General features: G+C 44.5%; 2 long non-coding RNA genes across 2 annotated transcripts; both read right to left on the minus strand.

Annotated features, from left to right (window-relative positions):
* Nucleotides 1–7,691: 7,691 nt before the first annotated feature.
* On the minus strand, nucleotides 7,692–25,907 carry LOC143443184 (uncharacterized). The gene is made up of 3 exons (XR_013111947.1): nucleotides 25,779–25,907; nucleotides 8,235–8,368; nucleotides 7,692–7,793 (listed from the first exon to the last, which is right to left on the minus strand). It is a non-coding gene; the product is annotated as an uncharacterized LOC143443184 (long non-coding RNA).
* Nucleotides 12,973–17,172, minus strand: LOC143443183 (uncharacterized). The gene is made up of 2 exons (XR_013111946.1): nucleotides 16,830–17,172; nucleotides 12,973–13,120 (listed from the first exon to the last, which is right to left on the minus strand). It is a non-coding gene; the product is annotated as an uncharacterized LOC143443183 (long non-coding RNA).
* Nucleotides 25,908–26,032: the final 125 nt, after the last annotated feature.

A 26,032-nucleotide genomic window follows, 5' to 3' on the forward strand; every position in this document is an offset into this window, starting at 1 on the left:
CCATTACCTACCCAGAATGCCCTCTCAGGTGTAACTGAAGGAAGGTAGAGTAGAGATGAAGGTTGCTCTGATAACACCCAGATCGCTTCCAGGAAGGACGAGGCTAATGCAATTCAGCTCTGTGAACGGGAGCACAGAGCACGGAGCACGGAGCACGGAGCACGGAGCACGGAGCACGGAGCACCAAGGCTTGGGTGCCCATTGGATCAAAACAGTTAACTTGTTCAGCTTTAGCTATCCTGACATAGTGTGAAATGCAATAGCTAAAGAGTTCCAAGGTTTAGACTTAGAATATTCTCTTAAAGGAGACTTCTTCCTCTTGTCCCGTTGCATCCAGAGCCTATGACTGACCCAGATTTCAGGACTTAGCTTGAACTGACAGGTCCGCTGAAGCAGAGACTGCATGTTGGTTCCGAATGCCTCCTGCTTTGTGCCACTGCGGTGGCACCCAGCCTGTCCAACTGTCCTCCTGGATTACGTGGATTCTGAACACAGCCTTAAAGCCTTGCAGTGGAGGGGCACCACATTTTCAAATGAGTCCCTAGGGATTCAATCTAGACAAGGCAATGTCTTGGTTCTTTTCTTCTGTTGAAACAGCAAACACCAGGACAGTCTGAGATTCCCACTCCTTGCGAGTATACCCAACCCAAACTAACTTAAATAAGGCTACTTCTCTCTTACACCATTGCTTCAGAGGCACCGTCATTCCAAAGTACATCCAGTCAGTAGTCAACAGTGTTATCACCTATGCCTCGTAACCCCTCTAGACAAGTTAGTTACTTATCTAGATGCTACAACCTTGGGCACAAAAGATAGTGTGCCTACTGCTCTTGTGGAGGACCTGGTAATTTACAACACCACCATAGAGCATCTTAAAACCACCTATAACTCCAGCTCCAGACCTGCACTTGTATGCATATGCCACCCCAACACACATACAAATGCACACACATGCACGCGCGCATGCACACACACACACACACACACACACACACACACACTCAGTTAAAATGAAATAGGCCTGTAGTTTCTGTCACCAAACATCTGAAAAGAAGCAACATAAGGCAAGAAATGTCACGGGCTGTCATTTTAGAAAGGTATTGAGATGGTACTCTGGAAGGTTTTTATTACCAGACCCTCCTTTTCTCTGCTTCCTGATCTACCCAGATGTGAGCAAGCAGCCTCATACACCTGCTGCCACAGCCAAGACCCACTCCTGCCGCCATGCCTTCTCCCTCCACATCAGACCAGTCTCAGGATCTGACTCAAAGCAGCAAACAGGAATCCATTGACTATTTTAGCAAAGAAGCCACCTACTGTGATCAGCCATCTGAAATGCCTCTCCATTTCAGCATCTTGACGTCAGCGGGTCAACACCAGAGCTGAAAAGACCTGTAGTTCATCTCAGTTGTGAGATGATTCTGCTGTTGGCTCAAAGCCAGTGAGAAGTGATGGGTCAGAAGGCCATCCAAAGCCTGGGGCTTTCCTCAGTTCTCACTCAGTTGCAGTCTGGAGTGGAGTCTCTCGCCATGGTGGGTGGTGCTGATGAGAGTGGAGAATGGATGTCAGGTTCAAGGCTGTAAATGCTCCCTCCTGAGGCATGTGTAACCAATGAAGAGCTTCCAGTGAGGCAATGACCAGAGGACAAAGCTATGAGTGGATCCATCTAAAGGTAATGCTTGTCCTGATGCCTTGCGGCTGCTCTTTGTGGTCTAGATGTGATACATTTTTTCATTTCCATCATTAGAATCTGGAGTGTGTGTATGTGTAGATATGCATGTGTTCATATGCTCATCTTTCTACATGGAGGTGCTTGTGCACATGCATGTATGTGCATGTGGGGGTCAGAGGTCAATCTCTGGTGTCCTTGCTTTTTTTGAGACAGGGTCTCTCACTTTTACCTGGACTTGGCTAAGCTGGTTGGCTAGTGAACTGCAGGGATCTGCCCATCCCTGCCTCTGTATATTATACTGGGTTATAATCATAGAGCGCCATTCCTGGCTTTTCTAAAAGGGTTTTTGGCATCATAGTCAGGTCTTCATGCTTGCATGGCACCGCATTTTACTGGCTATCTCCCAAGTATCTAGAATCACTATTTGTTTTCTCTTGCCCCATCATAGATTACCTTAAATTTATTGGCTTAAAATAACATGTTTATTGTCTCTCAGCCCAAAGTCCAGGATAGTCCACACCCGCACTATCTCCTCGGTTCCTCATGAGTTTGAAACCAAGAGGTGGCTGGGTTGAATTCTTGACTCAAGTCTGAGCTTAACTATGAAAGGATTCACTTCCAACCAACAAGTTTTAAGTTGTTGTCTGAGAAGATAAAGGAGTTGGATTTCTTGTTGCTGTAAGACTAAGGTGTCTGTGTCCTTCATGGCTGCTGGCTGAGGACTACTTACAGGTCCTTGGCTTGTGGCCACTTCTGACTGCTAAGCCAGCAGTGGAGAAGTGGAGAAACTTCCTGTTGTTAAATTGTTCTTGTGTTTCTAATCTCTCTCTCTCTCTCTCTCTCTCTCTCTCTCTCTCTCTCTCTCCCCCTTAAAAAAAAATAAGCCTGGAGCTTTGATATGGCCCATGTGATCACATTCATGCTCACTCAGATAACATCCTTTCTTAAAGGCACATACGTCACCTGCTCACTGAAGTGCACAGAACACCAAATTCAAAGCAGTAGTGTATGCTGTGTGTATGTGCCAAGTACCAGGAATCTCAGGTAGCATGCTAAAATCTGCCTACCACGGATTCCAAATCCTTCGAGGGCTGGAAGTGGATAGAGAAGGTTCTAGAACCTAGCACGCTGCCTTGGCCATTGATACAGCTCAACCAAGATGGTTGATCTAGAGAACACATCTCTGCCATTCTATTTCAACGAGTCCCTTGCTGCTATCACTCCATGTCTCCTCATTTTCTTCATTCTCAGCACTTATCACAAGCTGACGTGTTACATATGTGGATTGTCTCTTCCCCAGATGCATGGAATCAGAAGTGCCACAGGTTCAAGCCAGTCTTATTTGTATGTGTAGAACTGGGTATCTTGCCTATGACCCAAGGCTAAGTGTGGAATGTACATATCACATATATTTTACATACAGAACTGTGTGTAAGATTTAAAATAATTTGGGGCATGAAATAAAGTTTCATGGTGTGGAATCATCATTATGGCGCCGTGTTGATACTTAAAGAGTTTGATGGATCACACCACTTTGGATTTCCAATGACTATATTATATATGTGCGTATATATGATATATTATATAAATGTGGGTTTTTTCTCACTGTCTACCATCCCACAATTCAAAGGAAGCCTCTTTGAGGCATGGGCCCTTTCTGGATTATTCATTCATCCTGTGTCCCCAGTATTTAAACTAGTGCTGGCCACATGATAAACCAGATAACAAATATATAGTAAGTGTGAAGTTAGATGGCTCAGTGGGTAAGTGCTTGCCACACAAGCATGAGGACTTTAGTTCAGATCCCCAAACCCATAAAGCCCAGAACGTATGAGAAAGCCTGGCACAGTAGTGCACGTATCTGTAATCTCATGCATGCTGTCCACAGAGGCCGGAGGAGAGCACCAGACTCCCTCAGATGGATGGTTCAGGCTGAGCTTGCAGCCTCCAAGGCTGTATGCTGAACAAACATCTGTTCCTTATCAGGCATCTGGCCTCAGTTATTTCAAGATAGCAACGGAAAGCAAACCTTGCCATCATACACCCTCACATCCTAATGAGCGAACCACACATGGCAACCAGAGCCACTCAGCTCCCACCCCTTGCCCAGCCCCATTCTCAGCCATTTACCTTGGACTGTGGTTCAAATATGGTTTCATTGTATCCTCCAAAGGTTCAAGTGCTCAGAGTGTGGGAACATGGAGGTGGCAGATCCCTGGGCAGGAGAATAAGTAGCGCTCTCTCTCTCTTTCTCTTTCTCTCTCTCTCTCTCTCTCTCTCTCTCTCTCTCTCTCTCTCTGTCTCTCTCTCTGTGTGTGTGTGACAGACAGACAGACAGACAGACAGACAGACAGACAGTGGTTATGAGCTCTTGTTGCTCTTGCAGAGGACCCAAGTTTGATTCCCAGCATGCACATCAGTCAGCTCACAGCCAGTTACCTCCACCCAGCCGGAGGAGTTGATACCCAATTTGGTCCTCATCCACACACACATGATAGACATATACATATATATCCCTAATATCCATGACAAGAACAAAAAGACGGTCAGGCCTACCCAAATCTACAGAGCCTCTATTATCTCTGCCAAAATACCAATAGCCCTTTCAGTTTCCAGAAATCGAAAGTCTGATCCTCAAATCCCATGGAAGCACAGAGGCTTCAAAGTGACATGATGATATTCAGAAAAAAAAATTGGATTATGCATCATCTGGTGTCAAACGCACCCTAAAGTGTAGAATTAGATGATGCAGTCTCTGGTGTCAAACGCACCCTAAAGTGTAGAATTGGATGATGCAGTCTCTGGTGTCAAACACACTCTAAAGTGTGGCACTCACAGCACCCCGGTGCTGGGGGCAGGAGACCCCTATAGACAGTAGGTAAAATGAGAAACCAATGCACACATCTGTGGCCTATCAGTTTGCAGCAAGGATGTCAAGATGGCACAGTGAGAAGGCCACTCCACAAACAGTCCTGAGACAACTGCACCCCCATGCACAGGCCAGCGTTAGACCCTCCTGAGGAAGAACGAGCCAAGTGTAAGAAGTACAGATAGGACATTTGCAGGGTAGAATGGGAGCTGGGAATAGGATGCTTAGACAGCACACGAAAAACGAAGTTTTGTGTACTGATGAACATTGTTGATAAGAAGGAAAGACAACACACAGTCCAGAAATCCATCTGATAAAGGTCCAGTATCCAGAATTTGCAAATACTTCTTTATGACTTATTTTCTTTCTTGTCGTAATATGAGTATTTGACCTGCTGAACCACAGCGAGTCTCACAATTCAACAACAAAAATACTTAATTAAAAAAATACACAAAGGGGATAGGGTGGATTGAATAGCAGTGGTCGTCATGGTCTCTTACATTTGAATACTTGGTCTCCAGTTGGTAGAACTGGTTGTGAAGGATTAGGAGGTGTGGCCTTGTTGGAAGAGGTGTGTCACTTAAGGATTTGAAAGCACATACCATTCCCTGTATCCCAGTCTCCCAGTCTCCCAGTCTCCCAGTCTCCCAGTCTCCCAGTCTCCCAGTCTCCCAGTCTCCTAGTCTCCCAATCTCCCAGTCTCCCAGTCTCTCTCTCTCTCTCTCTCTCTCTCTCTCTCTCTCTCTCTCTCTCTCTCTCACTCACTTGTGCTTGTGAGTCAGATTAAAGTTATCAGCCATTGCTCCAGTGCCAAGCTGATTGTCTGCTGTCATGTTCCCTACCTACTATGGTGGTCACATATTAACCCTCTGAAATGATAAGCCCTTAGTAAATTCTTTCTTCTATAAGTTGCCTTGGTCATGGTGTCTCATCAGAGAAACAGAAGAGTAACTCTAAGACCGGGGCTACTGAGATGGATCATCTTGTAAAGGTGCCTGTTGCTGAGCCCTGAATTCTATTCCTGGATCTTGCATTGTGGCAGGAGAAAGCTGACTCCTGCAAGTTGTCCTTTGATCTCTACACATGTGCTGTGTTATAGATGCATGTGCGCGCGCGCGCGCACACACACACACACATCAAAAAATGTAAAAAAAATCAAAATACACAAAGATCTTGAGTGGTTGTTTTTCCTGGAGGTTTATCATTAACTATCAAGAAGACTAAGGGGCTAGGGAGATTACTCAATGGATAACATGCTTGCTGGGCAAACATGAGGACTTAAATCTTCAACACCCACATAAAAAAGTGAGGTACAGTAGTGTGGACCTGTAATTCCAGATGAAGGGATACAGAGATGGGAGGATTACTGGAGCTTGGTGGCCAGGTAGCCTTGTCAGACCAGTGAGAGAACCTGATTCAAAATAAAGTGTAAAGTTATAGAGGAAGAGAGCCCATGTCAAACTCTGGCCTCCACATGCGTGTGTACACATCTATATATGCACCCATATCCACACATGCACACACACACAAACATACCAACATGTACATATGCATGCATACACATTTATATATGTACCCACACCCACACATGCACACACAAACATGTACACACAAACATGTACATACACATCTATATATGCATCCATATACACATATGCATACACACACATCTATATATGCACCCACACCCACACATGCACACAAACATGTACACATGTATGCACACACATATATGTAGTAGGATATTTTTCCTACAAGTTGGAAGGAGCTAATGTGGGAGGAGTAAGGAGACGAAGAGGAGAAGGAAGAGGAGATGTAGAGAGCAGAGATGTAGGAGGATGGAGAACCACACTTGGATTGAGAGCAGTCCTGAGTAACAACTTATATCTAGGTTAGTTAATTGGGAAACACCTCTAATTGTGTGGGCATCTTGTTAATTATCAAACATATGACGCTCTTGATTAATCTTTAAGCATTAGAATCTCATTTCTACCGGGCCCGTGTGGATAGCGAGATGGTCTGGGCTCATCCCAGCCATGTGGAGACAGTGTGGAAGATTGGCAGAGCCATCTCCCACACTAGTGTCTCGTGTGTGCCAGGACCAAAAACACACTGAAGCAGCTCATGGCCTCAGGTCTAGGCTAGTCGGGAATGTGGTGGCTCCATAAACAAGTGAGACCGGGTGCCGCAGTTTTAAATATCTCCCACAACATATATATGCACCCATATCCACACATGCATACACATACATATGTACACACATATGCATACACATCTATGTATGTAACCATCTCCAAACGTGCACACACACAAACATGCACACATGCATATGCTAAAAAAAAAAAAGCCCGATTACACTGCCATTAGGAAAATGTAAATCAAGGTACTGGATGTGCTGAGTTGGTAGAGTGCTTGCCTGTGCTGCTCCCTGCACTGGGTAGAACAGGATGTGGTGGTATATACTTCTAATCTGGCACCCTAAATACGAGGCAGGAGGAGCAAGAAACAAAAAATCACTTACAGTGAGAGTTTGAAGCCAGCTTGGGATATACCAGATTTTGTCTCAAAATGAATGAATGAATGAATGATATTTTTAGAAAACAAACTCCAAATCAAAATGATAAGATACCACTTCACACTCATAGTAATAGTAATTAAAGAAAACAGAAAGGTGATGGCAGAATTCAGAATGAAGACCCTTAAATATCACTTACAGGAATTTAAAATGCTATTGCCATGGTAGAAAACAGTTGGTGAGTCCTCAAAAAACTAAATTCAGAGTTTCTGTAAGGATTAACAATTACCCTTCCAGGCACATGCTCAGAAATGAAATCAGGGTCTCTGATAGATTCCTGTTCCCACCAGCCCCAATACTGTAAAATATACAGACATCAATCTGTAGATGACTGAATGCATAAAATGTGGTATATGCATGCAAAGAAATATTATTCAGCCATGAAAAGAAAGGAAACCAGTGGGGAGTGTAGCCTGTGGAATTGTTCTACCCAGAATGCAGGAGTCCTTGGGTTCCACCTTATTGCTCAAATCCCTTCCCTGCTCTCTAAGCTCCCAATGACAAATGAAGGGACAATGCTGTCTTAGTTAGGGTTATTATTGTTGTGATAAAACACCATGACCCAAAAGCAAGTTGGGGAGAAAAGGGTTTATTTTGCTTACATTTCCATAGTGCTGTTCATTATTGAAGGAAGTCAGGACAGGAACTCAAGCAGGGCAGGAACCTGGAGGCAGGAGCTGAAGAAGAAACCATGGAGGGGTGCTGCTTACTAGCTTGCTCTCCATGGCTTGCTCAGCCTGCTTCCTTATAGAACTCAGGACCATTATCTCAGGGATGGCCCCACCCACAATGGGCTGGGCCATCCTCCATCAATCATTGGTTAAGAGGAAATGCCTTAAAGCTGGATCTTATGGATCAATTGAAGGTCTCTCCTTTCAGGAAACTCTAGTTTGTGTGTCAGGTTGACATAGACTAGACAGCACAGATGCCACCAAAGTTTCTCCAGGGCACCAATGTGGATGACTTCTGGTAGTCAGTTCTCCCTTTTCCTGTGGGTTCTGGAGAACTCAGGTCATCATTGGTACAGCACAAGTGTCTTTACTAGACACTGGCTATCCTGGTAAAAACACTCACAAAGGCAGTTGACCTTCAGCTGTAAGCATCCTTTTCATACTCACCACAGAGCGCTCCTGGATTCATTCTTCCAAATTGTAAAATGTGTCTGCTGAGGGAGAGAAGATATTTTTTCTCCATGGAAACAGCAACTCGCCTGGTGTACTGCCAACGCCCCGAGAAACTATGAGGATGGAAGCTGTTCGAATTTTCCATGGACATGAATGATGAAAATTAAAAAGAAAAGACACAAGTTGAAGCATTGTCCTTAGTCATTCAACAAACTCTGCCCAAGACACGGCTGATGTTACTCAGACGCCAGCCAACAAATAACCAAACCAGCAAAGCCACTAATGTCTGTTTCTCATGGCTGCTCTTGCCAACATGCCCTCTGGGTGTCTCTGCCATCTTGTCTACAGAAGGCAGTTCTCATATTGGCTGTAGATCCAGTGTTTGTCTCACAACCTTCTGAGACTTCCTTATGCCAGTCACGTGGCATATGTCTTCCTTATGTCTGCTCCACGTGGAGCAGGGTCATCTGCTCCACATGAAGGGGTCACTGTGACACTCTTATTTTTTCTTGACACACACCGATTTTCACTGTTACAATCCTAAGACCGGTAGGCCTCAGGTAGCCCAGGCTGGCTTCATGCTCACTCTATAGCTGAGGCTGGCTTTGAACTCCCTCTCCTCCCACCTCCACCTCCCGAGTACTAGACTGATAAGTGTATACCACTACGTCCAGCTTTGCTTATGATGTCTATGCTTCAGTATCCTTTGAGTAGATTTCAGGGGAATTAGTGTTTGCCCAAGAAACTAGAGATTTATTTCATACTTAAAACATATTCTTCACACCAGATATATAGCTTAGTGGTTGGGCATTACCCTAGCATATATGCCAAGCACTGGGTTCAATTTCCAATACCACAGAGCTTATGTTTATGTATATTTATTGTTGCTTTGTAATAGGGGTTATTGAGTTGGAATTGGGACAAATAAGTTAGCGGTCCCATTGAGCTCCTTATTAATTGATTGTGCCTATTGTGTTCCAGTGACCCTCTGAAGTGTAAAGTCACCCTGGAACTAGCTGAGTGTTTGGTACTGAGTTGTGTGTGTCCTAAGTTAATATGTCGGAGTCCTAATTCCTAACACCTCAGAAACCTGTTCTCTTTGGAAATAGTTTTTGATGTTGAAATTGACTTAAAATGAGGTCATTAGGGCGGGCCCTCATTCAATAAGATGAAGTCCTTACACAGAGTGCAAAATACACACAGAGAAGAGACCAAAAGACTGCACAGAGAGAGGTCAGTCATTTGCAGTCCAGGAAAGAGGCTTCACAAGAAATCGACACTTTGGAAACCTTGACCTGAAATTTCCAGCTTCCAGAACCACGAGACAGTGGGTCTCTGCTGAAGCTATGAAGCTTGTGGCACTTGGACTTGGCAGGACAATGGTCAAATGCACTGAGCAGAGACCTATTGGGATAGAGGAAGCAGCAGTAGGAGGGTAATCAAGCCACAGTGCAGGCAGGACTTGTGTGGAGCGAGAGACACAGAGGATAGGGTAGGGCAACTTCAGGCACGTGTCTGGCAGCCCCTGAGAAGAACGGTGCTTGTTAGAGAAGACCCCTCCTCCTAGCTCCAACATCCTGTCACACTCAGAAAAGGATCCAGGTCGTATGGCTGAGCACGGACACAGCAACAGACCTGCTTACAGGCGGGGAAGACAGCCACTCACTCTCACGAAGCAGGTTCTGCTGACAAGGACCTAGGCAGCTCATCTCTGTGGTTGTGCAGGGTGAGAGTCAGAAAACCCACCTCAGGCTTTTCTCTCCTCAGGGCCCTTTCTCTTCCCTGACTTCCACAGAACTTCTGCTTATTGGGAATCCCCAGGAACCTAACATGGGCCAGAGGGTCATAGGCCATTAGAAAATGAGGCTGGGAAACCTGACCTGGTTGGGCTTGATGAAATGTGCCTGTAATCTAGCATTTGAGGAGCCAGGGCAGAAGACTGACATGGGATGGGTAGCTAACGGTCAGTCTGGGATACAGCAAACCCTGTCTCAAATGCCAACAATGCAAAGCAATAAATAGAATAGAGCCCCAAATAGCCCCATACCAAGAAAGACTTGAAAACCAGCTTTGTGAGAGTATCAACCTTTCGTTTTGCATCCTTGTCTTGATTCTTGGTGCCCACTGCTGCGGATTTCTTCTAGAGAATCGTATAAACATGTTACATCATACATACATACACACACACATGCGCACACACACACAGAGTCATTGCACAAATATTGCATATGTATATTTGACTCAGGTGTGGTGGTACACACCTGCAATTCCGACACTCAGGAAGCTGAGGCTGGAGAATTGTAAGGTTTGCGTCCAGCCTGAGCTATATTCCGAGTGGGCATCTCAAACATAACAACAAAACGAGGCAGGGTGATGTGCACCTTTAATCTTAGCACTCAAAAGGGAGTGGCAGGTGGAACTCTCTGAGTTTGAAGCCAACCTGGTCTACATAGCAAGTTCCAGGCCAGCTATGATTATGTAATGAGACCTTGTCAAAACCAAAACCAAAACCCAAACCCCCAAACCCCAACAAACTACAAGCAGCATAAAGTTAAAAAAAAACAAACAAACAGGCATGAAGTTAGAAGTCCCCCAAACAACAACATTAAATAAATACAAATTTCTAACCTCTACTCCACTTTGAGGAACACCAGCCTCTTGGAGAAAGGCTGGAAAACCTAGTCCAGCATCCGGGTTCTAGCACCATCCTTGGCTCCATCTCACCCTTCTGCTCCTGCCTGCCTCTTCTTCCATGTCATGATCTCTCTTGTCTTTATACATAATCATTCCCTTCTACGATGTCTTCCAGGTCGCCATCTTGCTGACTGGCTCCTATTCATGCCAGGTCAGTGGTGACCTAGCTCAGCTTCCATGGAGGGATGGAGGCTGGGTTCTGGTTGAAAGTCTTGCCAGCTCCTGTGGTCTCATCTCCCTGGGGTAGCTGCCTTCAGAGCCATCTTCCACGGCTGTATTTTTCTATTTGTATAGCTATATTCCTACCCCGAGGCAGGGATTTTTGTTTTGCTTATGATTGTCACCCTAGTAACTATCACAGGAACTGGGTCTCAGCGCTCACTGTGCATTCAGCTGAGTCTAGTGGATGAATGTGAGTGCTTCATGAACTCTGTGTGTAAAAGACCCCTAAACTTTTTCAATGTGCAGTTAAGAATGTACTAAAGAGTTACAATGGGGGCTGGTGAGATGGCTCAATGGTTAAAGGCACTGGCTGTTCTTCCAAAGGTCCTGAGTTCAATTCCCAGCAACCACATGGTGGCTCACAACCATCTATAAAGGAATCTAATGCCCTCTCCTGGCATGCAGGTATACATGCACTCAGAACACTTGTATCTTAAATTAATTAATTAATTAATTAATAAAATAGTTACATGTGCTGTGGGTTTCTGTTAGCCTGTGCATACATCTCAGAGAAACGTATGTTGAGTTATTTCCTAGGAGAGGTTATATGTCTTTTAAAATGTAGTTTGTTATTCATAAATAGATAGACCACAACACAACCAATTAGGAGGTAGAGCTGAGAAAATGGTACATGTAAGTGCGCAGCCAGGCTGTGTGTCATCACCCAGAGTTTCTTGCCATGACCCGTTTTAGTAACATCAGAAGCTGAGATTAGCATTTACATCTGTACTTTGCACTACTGTAACAAAATAGCCCAGGCTGAACAATTAATAAAGGACAGGGATTTCTTCCTCATGGTCATGGCGGCCAGGAAGTTGAGGGTTATGTGGGTCCCACGGTTGTTGAACATTACTTGCATTGCATTCTATGGGAAGAGAACTGGAAGCAAGGAGAAGGAGAGGAGGCAAAGGGTGGGAAAGAAGAAAGGGAGAGAGAGAGAGAGAGAGAGAGAGAGAGAGAGAGAGAGAGAGAGAGAGGAGGGACAGAGAGAGACAGAGAGAGAATGAGAGGCCAAGGACATGGCCCAGCAGTGAAAGGAGCTTGCCCACAAGCCTAATGACCAGGGTTCAGTCCTTGGAGCCCACAGGATAAAAGAGTAGACTGACTCTCTCTCTCTCTCTCTCTCTCTCTCTCTCTCTCTCTCTCTCTCTCTCTCACACACACACACACACACACACACACACACACACACACACCAGATTTGATTTTATTTTTATGTGGTAAGCATTTCTTTTTGGTCATTGTCCTCACACATACAGAATCACAATTTGAGGAAGAAAAAGACTTAACTAAAAATAGCTAAAGGAATGTTTACAAGATGTATTCCATCCTTGTGGGTAGACGACTGAGGGTTGAGCCAAGTGCCTTGGATTCCTGCAGGGGCATCTAGAGAACAGACATCCGGGGATTCCTTTTGCTCACATACTGTGCTTTTTTGTGGTACTAATTTGGTAGGGTATCTGGAGGTGAGATGGGACACTGGTGGACAGCAGGAACTGCAGCAAGCCACAGGGCCTTATGGGAGCTGCGGGCAAGCACAGACCAGTACAGGTACATCTGTCTACACAGCATCCTCATTAGCGACCCAGTGGGGTGCTTGTCTCATGCAACCTTTGCTTTAGTTTGTTGGAGGAAACAAATCCAGAGCATGCCAACAGAAAAATACCGACTGGTTAATTCTGTGGAGTGAAGATTTAAGATGGACGTGTCCCTTTGCATGACAAAGGTTTTTGTTTCTCCAAGACAAAAATATGATTCACAGAAATAATACTTGGGTTACCAACGATTGGCAACTGCTCATTTATCTGCAAGAGAGTTCAGCGATCCTTCATTTATTTAATTAATTGAGCAACTACTTATTCAAAGTGTTAACACATAAAGTGTGTTTGACTTGGTGACTTGATGCCTTGGTGACTTGATGCCTTGGTGACTTGGTGAGCTCCAGGTTCAGTGATGGACCCTGTCTTAAAAAATAAGGTAGAAGGGGATTGAGGAAGCCAGCTGTTGCCATCTTCTGCAGCTCCTCCCCCACACATGTACACATCCCATACACATATAATGTTTGTGGCGGTTTGAATAAGAATGTCCCCCATAGGCTCATATATTTTCATGTTTGGTCATCAAAGTATACAGCGCTACTTGACAGTAATTAGGAGGTATGGCCTTGTTGGAGGAAGTATGTCACTAGGGTTGGCTTTAGGATTTCAAAATCCCAAGCCAGTCTCAGTGTCTCTCTCTTCCTGTTGCCCACGGACCCGGATGTAGAATTCTTAGCTACTGCTCCAGCACCACATCTGCTGACTGCTGCCGGAATGCGGCAAACCTCTGAAACCGTAAGCTTACTGTTATGTGAGTCGCCATGGTCATGGTGTCTGTTCACAGCCGTGGAACGCTGGCTAAGATGATGTTAAATAAATAAACTAGGACCAGGGGTACAGCTCAACAGTAGAGTGTTTGCCTATCGTGTGCAAGGCCATGGTTTCAAATCTTGGCATAGTCATGTCGATGAAGTAGAAAAAAGAGGAAGAACAGGAGGAGGGGAAACAGGAGGGAAATGGGGAGGAACAGGAGGAGGAAGAGGACGAGGGGGAAGAAGAGGAGGAGAAAAGGAAAAGAGGAGGAAAAGGATAAAGAAGAAAGAGAGAGAGGGGAGAAGAAGGGGAAAAGGAGTGGATGGAACTGGCCTGAAATTCTAACTAGAATGAGGACATGTTTTTAACAAGGTCTGGAGAAGGTAAGTGGGGAAGGTGACTAGGAGTCCAAGAGAGAGGCATTCTGGGCAAAGGAGTGAGACTTGAGGGCTGTTGGGATGGAGATGAGAATGAAAGTGGGGAGTCCTATAAACCTTGTTTCATCATGGAAGTGCTGCCAGATCCTCAACCCTGTGCCTCGTGTGGAACTTACTGACTGTTGATGTCCTTAAGATGTCAGCGGGGCCACCCACTCCTGTACGTGAGGGAGCAACCTCCTGTGAGACCATGTGTCCACAAACACTTAGAACACAGGGACAAGCGTGATGAATTTTTAACCTGCAACCCAGCACTGGGAGGGGCACCACCTCTGAGGTGGCTGGGCAAGGTTTCCTGGGACATTGGGATGTGACAAAAGGAGCCTTTACTCAGAGATCCTTGTGTGAGAAGGCACCTAAGATAAGCCCACTGTAAGAGGCAGAATCAACCCAGAGCTGGGGATGGGTGGCAGAGGGGAGTCTGAGTTGCTGTGTCTGTGTTCCCCCAGGAAGCAGCACAATGCTCTTCTAGGGCGTTTGAATCATACAGGAAGCATGGAAGCCCTCAGGCTCTTTGAGCTCAGAATTTAGCCTTCTCTGTATCTGTATAGCCCATGACAGGGGTTTCCCCGTTAATGCTGATTGATATGGTAATTGGCTCTGCCCTTTGCTTATTCATCTGTTCATAGACACCTGAGCTGCTATAATGTTGTAATAAGAAGCTTGAATATTCAAATATCTCCGAGAGCCTGACTTATTCCCTGTAATGCTTATCCCCTCTCTCCCTCCCTCCCTGCTTCCATGCCTCCCTTCTTTCTTTCCTTCTTCCTTTTCTCTTTCCTTCCTTCTTTCCTCCCTCCCTCAATCTCTCTCTCTCTCTGTCTCTCTCTCTCTCTCTCTTTTTCTTTCTTTCTTTCTTTTCTTTCTCTTTCCTTGTTACCCTGCTTGTGTGCTTCTCCTCTTTTGTCTGTCTAGTTGGTTCTGGATCCCCGAGATTAACCCAAGGACTTACACATGCTTTTGCACCCTGTTCCTAAGGCACACTCAGCCCCCATGCTTTTATCAACATGAAGTCCTTCAGCCTGTGATGGCTTGACTTACGGCTTCTAGACTTGGCAGTGGTGTGAATGGAATACATTCAGTAGAAAGTGTACTTTGAATTTTGCCCTTTTACCAAGCTCTTGATGTATATAATACAACACTGTTTTGCAACACTGAGCAGCAACAGGAATTAGCAACTCTCGGAGAGCCCTGTGATCAAGAGGGACAACCAATACTCTAGTGTGTACTGTGTAACTAAGCCTGGATCCTGGGTAGGTTAAGTGCATTAAATTGAATGTATTTTTTATTTAGCCGTGGGTTTAGCTGGGCATGATGGTGAGTGCTTGCAATCCCAGCACTTGGGAGGTAGAGGCAGGAAGATCTGGGGTTCAAGGTTATCCTCTGCTACTCAGTGAATTGGAGGCCAGCCTGGGCTATAGGAGATCCTATCTCAGAACAAACAAACGCAACAGCAGTTAGAATTTTACCTTATCATAAGAAGAGGAGAATCTATGTACTCAGAAATGGACTTTCTAGATCAATTGATAGGTACATTTTTAGCTTTCTAGAATTCAGTATTTGAGACAGAGTGTTGTTTCCATAGTGGCTGTACCATCTCTCATGTCTGTCAACAGTGCACAGTGTTTCAGTTTCTCTGCCTCCTCCCGGGACTTGGTATTCTGGGGAGGGAGGGGTTTGTCTCGGTTTCATAGTAGCAATGTTAAGGTGAGAAGCTCTTTGTCGTGTTTCTCATTTGTTTTCGAGTCAGTAAACGGTTGTGGAAGGGAATTCACATGAGATGCCTGCCCTGCCCATCAAGGTCACTGAAGGTCAGGCTTTCTCAAAGTAACCTTTTCTCAAAGAACCCATGATGCTTAACCCAGCTGTGCTAACAGCACAGAGATCTTTGGCGCCAATTTCTTCAACAATTTACTTTCAGAACCATCTTAGGATCGCTCTGCCTCTCACATGCCGATGCCCCACATGAGTTCAAATCATACCCATCCCTTTTCACTCAGAAACGCTGTGGATCTGTGTGTAGGATGTGCCAGTGTCAGAAGAAGGAAGAGAAAGAGGCAGGGGTGGGGCGGGGGTGGGGGAAGGAAGAGGAGGAAGAGGAGAAGGAGGAGAAGGAAGAAGAGGAGGAGTAGAAAAAGCAGTGAGTCTTTCATAGTTAACTGTCGCATGGTTTCCAACAGGCCCAAAAACAGTCCCATGAGCAAGCAAAACCACAAACCACTGTATGAGGCGTTTCTAACAACGTGTGGCTGCTGGAGAAATCCTATCAAGACAGACCTCAATCTTTGTTGTTTTTGAGTTAAGCAGTTAGTCACTGCCAATTCCCTTCACTGTTTCTCCCTCCAGCCAAGTCAGTCGGCTTGCCCAGCCCACTTCCACTGAATTCTCCAACACAGCCTTTCTAGAACAAGCCAGGACACGTGGGAGCCCAAGCTGGTAAAAGCAAGGAATGACTAAAACCCTTCCTTCCCTAATGCACTCCTTTTAAACAATTATTTTACATTTTTTATTGACTTACTCATTTGGTTGAGTGTGTGCGTGTATGTGCAACGCGAGGCAGTTGGTTTTCTTCTTTTACCATGTAGTTCTGGGTGATCAACATGGGTCCTCACTCAGGCTTGGCTGTAACACCTTCTTCACCTGCTAAGCACCCCTCCCCGGCCCACTCCTACCCCAACTCCCTTCCCATTTGTGTCAGGGAGGTTGAACATGAATTTGGTGTCTTTGCTAATCTCTGTGACCAGCTGTAACCATAAGACAAGACCTCAGAAGAAGGCCTTTTCCCTTGTCCCATTGAAAGCGAAAGTGGCATCCAGGTCCTCACAGGAGTGACAGCTGGCTTGGCCGGAATATTGATTTTGGCATCTGTAAGGATTCATACTTACCAGGCACCCCATTTTTATAGTTTGGCCGTTAAGATCCAAGTTTCCAGTTGATAAGATAAGGAATTCCAAGCCAGGCGGTTCAGGGAGGAGGAGGAAGTTGATACATTACAGCCCGTCCTGTTCCTGTTTGGTGAAGCTCCTTTGCCCTCTGAACTTGCCTTACAGACTTTCCCTTCACCAAGCATGCCCTTGGCAAGCACTGATTCTTCTTTGAAAGTTTTCTGTGTTGAATAAGAGGCCTTTGATTTTTTTGTTTTTCCTTTTTTAACTTGCTGTAGTTAAGAGCCCCGGGGCCCCTGGTTACTATTTCTATGGCATTTGGATTACACACACAAGCAAACAGTTGAGTTCATCATAACCTTTTAATAACAACTTCCATCTGCATTTCACTTTAGAGTGTAGAAGATGTTTGCACACATAACTGTTCACGGGGCCCACATACATACAAACACTGTGATCAATAAAGCAGAAGTTAGTCCAGTTTTACAGAGGAGTTGATCTTTAGAGAGATCAAATGGCTGGCCCTTTGCCACACAGGAACAGACAGGACTCAAGCCTAGACCTTTTGATTCTTCGTCTGTACCAAGGAGGATCCTGTTTTGCATTGATGATTGTGGAATTATAAAAACACATGGAAAAGAAGGTTAGTAGATTATTCCTGTGTATAATGCTTGCAACAGATTTGAAAAATGTAGAAGAAAATACAAGCAATCAAATGAAAGTCACTAAACTTGTGACATCCAAGGCTCAGGAAATAATCTTACAGACACTGTGGGGAAAGAATATGATACATTGCTGAAATTCATTTATCTAGTCTTTGACAGTAATCTCCAGGAAGAGTTGAAGGAGAAATGAATGAATAATTGGATGGAGTTACCTAGAATTCTAGATAAGTTCTTCTAAGAATGAGATCTCAGATGTTTAACTGGAGTCCCTACAGCAATGGTTCCCAACCTGGGGGGTCATGACCACTTTGGAGGTCAAATGACCTTTCACAGGGGTCACCTGAGACCATCAGAAAACACAGATATTTACATCATGAGTCATGATAGTAGCAAATTTACAGTTAGGAAGTAGCAAAGAAAATGTGATTTTTGTGGTCGGGGGTCAGCACAGCATGAGGAACTGTATTAAAGGGTCACAGCATTAGGAAGGCTGAGAACCACTGGTCTACAGGGACAGATGATGGGGGTGATAAAAGATTGGCTCCTGTAAGGAGCAGAGCTCAGGCCTCTAATCCCAGCATTCTGGAGGCTGAAGGAGGAAAATCACAAGTTCAAAGCTAGCCTAGGCTACAAAATAAGAACCTGTGTCAAAAAAAAAAAAAAAAAAAAAAAAAAAACCACAAAAAAATCCACAATTAAAAAAATTTTTTAATTGGTTATTTTATTTAAAATCCCACAAATTAAGTGGGGGGAGACACATATGTGTATGCAGAGAAAGTCTGGGTTTGCAGCCCCTTCCTGGGTTTCTGTCTCAGAATCACGTGTTTAGTAACAGAGCCAACATTGTCCAAGCAGCCTCAGCTTGGAGATTACCATCACTCATCTGTATTTTGATGTATTTGTTGATATTAATCACCTTCATCAGTTGATGTGAGAATCTCAAGGTGCTCTATGGGCTCACTGGTTCACCCCAGAGACTCTGGAAATGTCCTTCAGTTTTATAACCAAATGGACACACAAGGGCCTCCTGGCTGAGCAGGAAGTTATGGAGGAGAAGGAGCCGAGCTGGACTTTCCCTTCCCCGGCTAGCTGAAAGTCAGACTTCAGGTTTGGAAGAGCAGCCCTCAGTGACCTAACCTTCAGACTAGAGGGGAGTACAAACAGCAAGACAGAGGCGCCGAGGAGAAGCTTGTAGGGGAACATTTGCTGATCTCACCAAGGGTGGCTTTTGTTAGCAAGATGGCATTTGTATTGCCCATGTATGTAGGGGGAGTTATGACGATCCATGTCCTAGCTCAGTCTTTGGTAAGAAAAACTATAAAACTCTCAATGGACTCACAATTTAAATGTTCAAAGGATATCTGCAGAGAATCTCACACAAAATAAGGAATAGATATGATTCAGTATTTCAGACAGCACTTCTGTACAAAGAGAAATCAATCCCACCCAGTAGCTGGCATCCGGAGTGTGCATTTTCACACTTCCAATTCTGTCCAAAGTCAGGCAGACAGCGTTTTGTGAGTGCCAATGTGGTCTGGTAGATCGACGGTAGCGTTCTGCTCCGTGGCCTTTATTTGATTTCTCTGGGGTCTGTGTGTTAATTACTGTTGAGGGGTGCTGAATGGACTTCATGATTCTCCACGAAGTTCTGTGAGTTTTTGGCTTCACACTTGACTATGCTCTGGGGCGAGACACATGCACAGCAAACTAATGTTATGTCTTAAATAAGTGACCATAGACTTAGAGTTTTCAAGGCCTATTTTAATAAGGATTTTCAAATGTGTGGCCCCGTCCCCTTCTAGCCCACTGTCCAAAGGTATGGGAGAAAAGACAGTAAGTAGGACAAGGGGATGTGGACCTGTTTAGAAGTAGTTCTTTGGGGGTGATTCCAAACTCCGTTTGTCAGGATACCAAACATGAATCAGCAGCGGTGGTGGGATGATCCAGAAGAAACAGCCAGGCCTCCTCAGGGAGAGTGACCAGAATCAGCTAGGATGCCAGGAGAAGTTCTCTGCTGTGCCTCTCTCAATGAAGGGAGACCAACAAAGCTTTGCACAGCTAGCTACGCAAGAGCCCCAACACTGACTGTTGAATCCTACTTACGCTCTCCATACACCACGTGTCCTCTCAGGGGTCTCACCTCAGACAAACACCATGTGAGTCTGTATTACATGACACAATCAAATTTCCACTTCAAGTGACCTTTAAAAATATGTAACTTATGTGTATATGTTTGAGTGTGTGTATGCACACACATGTGAGCAGGTGATCATAGTGACCAAAAGGGGGAGTTGGATCTCTTGGAGCCTCCGTGAGCTGCATGATGTGGGTGCTGGAATCTTAATCCTTTTCCTTTGGCAGTAAGCTCTCTTAACCACTGAGCCATCTCTCCAGCCCCTAAATGACCTTTGTCTAGCTACATAATATTTTTCTGCATAATAATTCTCCTGGTTCTCGAGTCTACTTTGTCTGAAATAAATGTAACCACAGTAGCTTATTTTTGGATGGCGTTAACCTGGCATCACTCTTTAAATTATTTATTTTACATTAGTTCAGTATGTGTGAGTGTGTGAGTAAGCATGTAAGTGTGTGTGTGTCTCTCTCTGTGTGTGTGAGTGTGTGTGTGTGTCCGTCCCAACTAGTTTCATTGAGGTTGTTTGAAGGACCATGGGCACTTTGCCATTAGTAAGAGGCTACACCAGTAAGAAACCATCGCTCCATTATTTCTTAACTTTGTATAATTCCTTAGGGAGAGCTGGGTCCCACGGTCCCTCTCTCTTCTGTGACCTGGTATTGATGGGCTCAGTCTTGTATAGATCTTGGCCAGGTAACCACAGCTACTGTGAGTTTAAGAGTGTAGCACCCACACCATACCTGCAAGTCAGCATTCCATAGGCCCTCCCCAGCTTCTCCTACTCATGTTTTGTTAACCATCCTTCTTCTGGGATGTTTCCTGGGCCTTAGAGGGGATGATATATCTGTCCCACTTTTGGCTGAGCATTTATTTATTTTTCAGTACTTTGACCAGTTATGAGTCTTTGCAGTGGCCATTGCAAAAAAGACGTTTCTCTGGTAAAAGCTGACAGTAGCTCTGAGCTACGGGCATAAACATAGTTATTTAGAAGGCCATTTTATGGGTACGTCATGTTCATTTAGCAAAACAACAGCAGTTGCTTCTGCACTAAGGCCTGTAAGGTCCCCAGCCACAGGCTCTACCTGGTTTACAGCTTCAGATGTGAATGCCTTCCTGCAGAGTGGGCATCAGTGTCAATCAGAAGGTGGGCGGTTGGCTACCCTATACCACACTTAACATTATTGCACTGGTTCAGACAGGAGAGACTCTAGTGCTCATATCCATAAAACGGTTCTACCTTTTGCTTTCAGCATTGTAGGAGCAATGTATGATAAGGCAGACTATATATATATATATATATATATATATATATATATATATATATATATATACATATTAAATATATATAACTCATACAAATATATATGTATAAATACATGTATGTATTTATACACACAGACACACAGGCACACACATACACACACACACACACATATACATACATATACATGTATTTGATTTTTTGAGATAATGTCTAGTAGCTTTGACTGTCCTGAACTCACTATGTAGACCAAGCTGGCCTTGAACTCATAGAGATCCACCTACTTCTGCCTCCTGAGTTGAAGGCTTGTCCTACCATTCCCATCTTAGAGACTATGGTATTTTCTGTGTTAAATGTGTCACATATATTTAGATGTACCATGTTTTCAATTTGTGATGGCTTTATCAGGAGAGAACCCTACCCCAAGTCAGAGTATCGGTGTATTTTCCAGGTATTGGTTCTGTTCCTTGTCCTTCATCGCTCATCCGAGGCATGGTGGTATTGCTTTTCTCCCTTTCTTCTAAGGATGGTTTTCCTTAACACCTTCTATTGGGGAGCCAGGGAAATGATCAACATGAATCTCTGAGAAAAGCACTTCAGAAATGCGAGTAACGTTTAAAAGGGTGCACCTCTGATAGATAACTACGGTTGCCGACTTGACTGTATTGAGAGGTGCCTCAAAGATTAGTAAAGCACACTTCTCTGTGTGTGAAGATGAGTGAGTGTGTGACATGCATGTGGGGGGTATGTATGAGGTGGATGTTTCTAGGGAAGATTAGTAAAAGAAGGACCTGTGGATCCACCCTGGACACAGGCAGCTGGGGTTGGGGCTGAAATAGATTCATTCTCTCTCTCTCTCTCTCTCTCTCTCTCTCTCTCTCTCTCTCTCTCTCTCTCTCTCTCCTGACTACCATGAGGTAAACAGCCCCCTGTAGACACCTGCCCCTTCCATGTTTTTTCTCCTCAATGTAGGTCAGAAACATGCAGTCAAGTGGCAATGGGTTTTAAACTGAAACTATGACTCAAGACAAACATTTCTTTTCTCCACCTTTTCCTCTCCAGCATTTATCAAAGCAACAAACAGACAGACATAACCTGCGTAACCACAGATTCTGGGACATGGTCTGTGGGTACCAGAGTTCATCTAAAGAGCTGTCAAAGGCAATTATTCAGAACACAAAAGTTCACTCTTAAAGAGAGGGAGAAATTATCAAATAAAAAAAAATCCGAGAGAATCACACAAAAGCCAACTTGTCAAACTGTGGGTTTTCGGCTGAGTCATTAGCAGATATTAATTATGCATAACAATGGGCTAGAGACATTTTCACACTTCCAAATGATGCATTTTGATAGCATTCGCTACTCACGACCCTCTTCCAAGCTTCTGGAACCACTGCTGATTGTCCCTTCTTTACAGCCAGTCCTATTTTCATGTCTGTCTGTCTGTCTGTCTGTCTGTCTCCGTATTCTTCTCCCTTGCCCCTCTCCCTCCCCTCTCCCTCCCCTTCCCCTCCCCTTCCCCCTCTCTGTCTTTCAAGAAGTATTTTAACAAGGGAAGCCTCAAAACTATTTTATTTTCAAAACTAAAACCTTCTAGATTTACAGGGGGAAAATGTAAACCTAGTTTATTTTTCTCTTAGATGGCCTTAGCGCCAGACATCTCTGAAATGCCTTTCAAGTGGGACTTCTGAATGTCAGTCCTAGACAATAGCTAGTGCTGAAAGGACAAAGACTTCTTTCTTCTTAACTGAAGAAAGAATTCCAGGGACTGTTCACTACTGAGGAGAGCCGAGAACTGAGGCACTAAGCTGTCCACATAGCCCAGGGGCCCATGGGACGGGGACCAAGTTTAAAGCCATGCAGATCTATAGATGTAATGTTTCTGTGCATCATGTAAGAATTATCCTTATATTATTCAAATGCTGATTTCTCTGCCCCCCTCTCCCTCCCTCCCCCGTCTGGTTGCAAGTGGACATGGCTTTGGAATGCTTATTCTAAGAATCTCCTGTTTCAATGTTGTGTAAACATGGCTCTCTGATCGGTCCATAAAAGCTGATCAGCCAATGACTGGGCAGAAGAGAGAGCAGGGCTGGACTTCCAATTACAGTGAGGGGAAGGGTAGAGGAAAGAGGAAGAGAAGATTAGCCATGGGTTGAGGGTTGGGCAGACACCATGAGAAAACAGCTGGAGCTAAGAGAGCCAAATCAACACTAAAATGCAAATATATTGAGGATTTTGGCTGGGAGGTAGCCAGATTCTTATAGAATTATTAGAATAAATTATCAATTGCCCAGTTATTGTGCTGTAAGCTTATCAAATAAATCTAATTGTCTCTGCCTCATTTATTTGGGAGCTAGCTGGGATAAATAAACAAACAAACAAACAAACAAAAACCCCAATAGTTATAAATTTGCTATAACACAGATCTTTTTCTAGAAAGACAAGACAGGGCAGTTCAAAGAGGACTGAGTTCAGAGACAGGTGCAAACAAAAACATTAAAAAGCATTTTATGGCAAAAAGTAATTCTAGTTAATTAATTACAATAACAGTTTCTACCTTTGAGTGTGTGTGTGTGTGTGTGTGTGTGCTGGTGCGAGCACAAGCCCACGTTGTTTGACAGAGTCTTACGAAGCACAGGATGTCCTTGAACACACTATATAGCTATAGCTGGTCTTCAACTCCTTTTCCTGCTGCCTCCACTTCCCAAATGCTGATATCATTTATATAATAATTTTTCATAATAGTTTTGTGACTAAAGTTTCAAATGTGTCCAGACAGGCACCTCGCTATTTCCCAGAGTTTCTCTCTCTCTCTCTCTCTCTCTCTCTCTCTCTCTCTCTCTCTCTCTCTCACACACACACACACACACACACACACAGAGGATATCTCACCTCCTAATCCTGTTTCAGCTTATTGTCCATCAGATTTTTGTTGATAGGTGATGCTTCCACACAGAACACAAGAGATTATCCCAATACCCCTCTATCTTGCATCTTTTTTCCAAAATCAGTATCATTTGGATGGTACTACCAAGTTTAGCTGCGAGCTTGCGATGGTAACAGCAGCTCTTGTGGGCTGACGTAATTGCTTTCTAGACAAGCAATGTCGTCTTCGGCTTTCTAGTACAAACTGGAGGCTTAGCTGGGTGGGGCCTTGCCTGAGGGCACCTTTTCTATCCTTCCCTGTGAAGAGCAGGAAGGCTTTATCCAACGGCTCCCACCTGCGCTAATCTTAACTACAGCCTCAAACGCAGCCCAAGAAACTTTCCTCTCCAACTGCACATGCTTTCGTTTCTTTCTGCCTTATTTGTTGCTCTTTTTCATTGCAATCCCAAATACAAGCGATCAGCAGTATACACGCCAGAGGTTCAGCATTGTGCTGTCTTGAAATTCCTCCCACCAAAGAAATGGATTCGTTCCTTTTAGATTCTGATTCAGGTAAGTTCTTAGAGCACAGGAAGAAGGCAGCTAAAGTTTTTACCAAAATATCACATGGATGGCTTCTAGCCCAGTGGCTAAGGAGTCTGTTTCCCCTTTGAATTCTCGTGGGCTGGACCTCCTGCACACATTACTCTTAGCGCTTACCTTCCAGGATCCCCTAAAATCACTCTGCTGACAGCATGTCATGCCTTTTCTACTCCAACGTTTCAAAATCACCCACGTTCCTTGAAAACACAATATGGTGAATTTTTCCCCAGCAACAACCTTGCCTCTGGTCCCAAGTTCTATATTAACTTTTTTACTACTACAGCCAAGAACCCTCTCAAACTGTGGGCCGAAACAAACCCTCCTTCCTATCTTAAACTGTATTTGGTCATAACAAGGAGAAAAGTAAATAATACAGGACAGGACAGAACAGGACAGAACAGGACAGAAACAAGGCACCCAAGCAGATGTGGACTCCACGTGGGTTGGACATGACTTACTCACAGAACCTGAACATGGCTGGACATTTCCTCTCTCAGTAACTCAAGCTACAAAGTCAGAAGAAGTTATTTAGTAGTAAGCTGGCAGAAAAGGGAACAGGAGAGAAGGGAGGAGGAGGGAGAAAAAGAGGAGGAAGAGGAAGAAGAAGAGGAAGAAGAGGAGGAATAAGAAGAGGAGGAAGAGGAGGAGGAGAAGGAAAAAGAGGAGAAGAAAGGGAAGGGGGAGGAGGAGGCGGGAAAGCCATAGTGGAGATGATGCCAAGGTGGGATTGTGCCCACGTATTAAAACTACAGATAAAGAGGATGGGAAGCCATGAATGAGAAGACAACACACAGAATAGAGAAGAGCTACAAGGAGAGAAAGACCCCAAGTGTCATAGAGATCCAAAGGGCAATCAGGCCCCTGGAGCCAATTCTAGGCTAGCACCTAACATTATAACAACTCTTAACATTGTGTATGTGTGTGTATGTGTGTTGTTGTTGTTGTTGTTGTTGTTGTTTTGCTGAGACAGAGTCTCACACAGCAGCCCAGGACATCCTTGAACTCACTATATAGCTGTGGCTGGTATTGAACTCTTTTTCTGTCTGCTTCCTCCTCCCAAATGCTGAGATTACAGGCACACAGCACCCATCTTGGCTGAAACCAAGACAACCTTTCTCAAGACAACTTTACTGGGTCTTTCAGCATCCAAAGTATCCAATAATCCTTCCTCCACTTCACGACATGTTGAATTATGATTTCTTTGTTCAGTCTGCATCTCAGCCAGAAAACACTTGAGATATTAAATTATAACCAGAACAGGAAGTGTCTTGAATTCCCACCCTTCCGGAAAACTACTGTGCTTCTCCTGCTGGCAGGACACCTATGCTGGAAACCTAGCCCTGGAAGTCTGGAGTGGCCATGTAAGGCTGGCCAGGCAAAGATGTGGTACGGGCATGAAGAAGGAATAATATCTCGCCTACCTCCAGCACTATGTCCTGATGTTTCTCTTTGTCATGTTTTCTCTTGTTTCAAATCAGAACCTCGGGCTCCTGTGTTGTCTCTGTGTTCACTATGTTTCAGTGACAGCATCACTTCCCAGTGAACGCACAAGTTACCGATAGAATTGAATGCTCTTACCAACACTGTGTTTATACTGATTTCCTTAGCACCCGTTTGCGAACGGGAGTGGCAGGAAGAAAGAGGAAAAGAAGGCGCATGCTCTTTGTTATCTGGC

The sequence above is a fragment of the Arvicanthis niloticus genome, chromosome 8, assembly GCF_011762505.2.
Source record: "Arvicanthis niloticus isolate mArvNil1 chromosome 8, mArvNil1.pat.X, whole genome shotgun sequence".
Classification (NCBI taxonomy): domain Eukaryota; kingdom Metazoa; phylum Chordata; class Mammalia; order Rodentia; family Muridae; genus Arvicanthis; species Arvicanthis niloticus.